This window comes from Mastomys coucha, unplaced genomic scaffold (genome assembly GCF_008632895.1).
Source record: "Mastomys coucha isolate ucsf_1 unplaced genomic scaffold, UCSF_Mcou_1 pScaffold3, whole genome shotgun sequence".
In the NCBI taxonomy this organism is placed as follows: domain Eukaryota; kingdom Metazoa; phylum Chordata; class Mammalia; order Rodentia; family Muridae; genus Mastomys; species Mastomys coucha.
The window spans coordinates 7,182,062-7,186,083 of NW_022196909.1; the positions used below are offsets into that span (position 1 = coordinate 7,182,062).

At 48.9% G+C, this 4,022-nt stretch overlaps 1 long non-coding RNA gene across 1 annotated transcript in view; it reads left to right on the top strand.

Annotated features, from left to right (window-relative positions):
- Positions 1-3,738, top strand: part of LOC116074736 — a 5,625-nt gene extending 1,887 nt beyond the window's left edge. Inside the window, exons 3-5 of the long non-coding RNA XR_004112259.1 lie at positions 57-173; positions 614-673; positions 2,781-3,738. This is a non-coding gene — a long non-coding RNA (uncharacterized LOC116074736). The remainder of the gene's footprint in view (positions 1-56; positions 174-613; positions 674-2,780) is intronic.
- The last annotated feature ends 284 nt before the right edge of the window (positions 3,739-4,022 follow it).

Here is a 4,022-nt window from a genome sequence, read left to right on the forward strand (position 1 = left end):
GGGGGCAGGGCGGGGAAGAGTAGGGGCCACATACCGCTTATTTTCATCATTTGCAGGTAGAAATCTTTTACAATGAGGATTTACTGGCGTGATTCTGTGTGAGCAGCAACAATAATCATCAACAGAGAAAAATACAGCCCAGCATTTGCTTTCTCTGAGGCAAATCAATTAGAGTAAGGACACTGTGTGTCCCTGTATCTCCTCTGCACTTTCAAATGGCCACTGCATCCCTCGAGCGAGTTCTGGGATTGACACACTGTAAACCAAGACCTGAGGAGGGTTGCTTCCCTGGCTGGCAGGCCTCAGCAGTGATGCAGAGCCTGGAGCTGTCGTCTCACCCCTGTAGTCGCCTACAACCAACAGCCATTCATTGGCATAAAAGTGAAAACTGAGGCGTTCTATTTTCTATAGGCAGCCTCTTTATTTTAGTAGCCATGGCCACTGAGTTGGTGAAAATGCAGGGTGTTCCCATTGCTGCCACAGCATGGTGAACAGGCCATTACTGTGTATGAAAGATGGGTCTATGTAAGACAGATGGGATTTAGCGCAGTGTCTGTTCATGTGAGACAGGTCCAGGGCCTTCCTGCCTTTCCAGCTTCTCTTGTGTTTCCAGCACTCATAGGAGCCCTACAAGCGGTTGCTAGGCAACAAGCCATCTCAGCATCCTCCTTGGGTAAGTCAGACATTAATACCTGAATCCGCATCTCCATGTTTGTCCTCTGGCCAGACCCTTGGCCAGATGTTCTGAAGGACTTTTGAGAAACACTTAGGTCTTATCTCCAAGCAGAGCTAACCCGAGAGGCTAACCCCAACCCCTTCAGATGCTTCAGTGACTCGCTCCTGTTTTCTAGCTGAGCATGTGTGTGTTCAGAGTCAGTTCTCTCTGGTGAGGTTGGCTATTGCAGGGGGCGGAGGGGCGATGCTTCTCTTCTTTTCTTTCTACCCTTTGTCCTCTCTCTGCTAGGAGGCACAGGACGCTGGGGAAGGCAGAGTAAGCTGTGTTTTACTGTTGATGGCTTGGGAAATCACGTGGTATTGGTTGAATTTTAAAAATGCTTCCTCAGGTCTCTGGTCAATGGTTTAGTGACAGCAGAAAGAGGTAGAATAACTTGTGTGAGAAAGATGACTATCAGCAAGGTGTGTGCCGTGCAAACACGAGAACTTGTGTCTGGATCCACAGCACTTGTGCAAAGATCCCAGCATGGCGATTCACACCAGCGATCCCAGCACTGAAGGAGCAGTAGGAAGGTCCTTGGAGTGTGTCAGCCATCCGCTGTAGCCAAATTGCTAAGCAATTTTACTTAGAAATTCTGTTTCAGAACATAAGGGAGAAAGCAATTGAAGAAGACACTAGATGTCAACTACTGCTCCCCTATATAAGTGTGTGCACATGAATCTGCATACAGAAACATGAGCACACACACATACAGAAATCTAAAATATTAAATTCCTCTTCCATTTCCCTAACCCTGCCATTCTTTTTGGTATTGTTGAAAAGGGATGTGTGTGGTACCAACACTGTGTGTGTGTGTGTGTGTGTGTGTGTGTGTGTGTGTGTGTGTGTGTGTAGGGGGGCTGCAAAGATCACACAGAGCTGCTCTTCCTTGCATCCCTGGATAGCCCTGCCAATGTTCTCTCTCCTGTCCTCTGGATCACTGGATCAGGAACCTTGTTTATACAACCAACAAATGGCTGTACTGTGCAGAGAGAAAGCACTGTGCATGGTTTCTAAGGCCACCTGGAGGATTTCTCCCAACATTCCCAGGACTTGAGCATGGAGTTGAACTTTACCCAACTTGTGCCCAATCAACCTCCGCCAGTGAACCTCCTTTGTTGTCAACCAACTCTCTTCTCTCCTGCCAACAAGGCAGCCCTGGCCTCCATATTCCTTTACATTGTCTTTCCATGGAAGAGTCTCTTTTCCTGAAACAGGATAAGATCCAGATTTGGAACGTGCCATAGGGAAGATGAGCATTTAGAGAGGTACCACTTGCTGGGAAATTCACTAGGTGCCATCTCCTAATGCATGAACCCTTTGTAAATACACCCCATAGTGTACAAACACCACTTAGAAGCGAGGCTGACAAAACTCAGAGCGATTAAGAAAAGGATTCGTTCAGTATCACAAAGTTGGTCGAGTCCTCGTTGTCTTTCCAACGTGCTTGCTGATCCTCACAGCCATCACTGGCAATTCGCCACACTTTAACAAGGAAAGAGAGAAATGGGGCGGGGCGCCCTGAGTTTCAGACCCAGGTGCTAGCCCCATTAGCAAATAATTAAGATAAAGAACACCAGAGATGCAGAGGAAAGCAGAGACTCAAGCAAGGCCAGCAAGGTGTGCAGGCTTCAGGCCTCGGTAGTTCCCTCGATGTCCTCCGGAGAGTGGCTTCAGGGCCTCTGGATATCCTGTGAATTGCTAGATCTGGAAATGGAGTATAGGTTGCTGCATTCTTCTAAGCACAGCCATCCGTCTTCCAGCGGAACCTACTCCAAGAAGAACTCTCTGGCTGCATTATGTGATTCTGCAGGAGTTGGCTTGAACTGAATCCCTTGTTGCTATAGGAACGATTCCCTACATGTGTTCTGAAAGACACAAGTCTGGATAGACGATGTTGTCATAGCCTGTCCTTCCATGGATTCAGCTGGGGAAAGAATGGCCAGCTGATGACAGAACCTCTTTCTCACTTGAAAACAAACCAATAATCCCATGTCTTACCATGCAGATGCTTGTGACTCTGCCTTGCTGGGTGTTCCAAGTTTCTACACTGTTTGTTTCCTAGGTGAACAATGAGGAGGAAGGACTCATGGTTCAGTTCAGGGAATTCGTCCTGGTAGCTGTCACTCATCTTCAGATCTGAAGCTGAGGATGAGCACAGAAGAACTGAACACCAGGAGCAGTGCTTACAACAGGCTCGCTCACGGTCCTCTCCGCACGGTCAACAGGCTCGCTCACGGTCCTCTCCGCACGGTCAACAGGCTCGCTCATGGTCCTCTCCGCACGGTCAACAGGCTCGTTCACGGTCCGCTCCGCACGGTCAACAGGCTCGTTCATGCTCCTCTCCGCACGGTCCCCAATGTGATTGCTGTGTTTCATTGTGTTCCCTTCCTGGAGGTGACATCACATTGCTTAGGGGAAATTTCATGGGGTGAATGGTCGAGCCATAGAACTCTGGCCAACGCTGCTGCTCCCTGGATGGGGACCTAGCAGTGGAGCCATAGAACTCTGGCCAATGTTGCTGCTCCCTGGATTGGGACCTAGCGGTGGAGCCATAGAACTCGGGCCAACACTGCTGTTCCCTGTGTTGGGTCCTAGCGGTAGAGCCATAGAACTCGGGCCAACGCTGCTGCTCCGTGGATTGGGACCTACAGTTCACATACCATTTACATCTTGCACTGCCAGAGTAATGATCATTTCCTTTTTCAAAGGGTTAGGAAGGCATTGGGCCAAGGTCCATGTGTTCCTGTGGCCGCAGTGGAAGTAGACAGAAGGTCGGATTTAAACTCAGAAGGCTTGTCCTCTATGGTCTAGCTATCGAACCTTGAGCAGGTCATCGGTCCATTTAACTGGATACCATTTTCTCATTTGTAAAAATGACACAGCCAGACTGAGAGAGTTCAGTAAGTTGACTTCTTCTGTTGCCATCTGGGACTGACAGTATTTCCAGTGAATAAAAGGCAAATTCTCTGCTTTCATTTCACTATAAAGAAATGAGAAAAACAATAAATAGATTTAAGTAATGTGCAGGTAAAGAAATGGGCACATGAGAAAGAAGGTCTGACTTGTGCTGTAGATGCAGGGGCTGGGAGAGGGTGCCTCTGTGGATTCGGGGGCTGAGGAGGGGTCTCTGTGGATACAGGGGCTGGGGAGGAGCCTCTGAGGATGCAGGGGCTGGGGGTGCCTCTGTGGATGCAGGGGCTGGGGAGGGGCCTCTGAGGTATAGCACTGAAGCTAAAAGTTCTTTGCTTCGTCTAAAGCCCTCCGTGATCTGGAGCCAGCAATCACCAGCTCACTGTATACATTC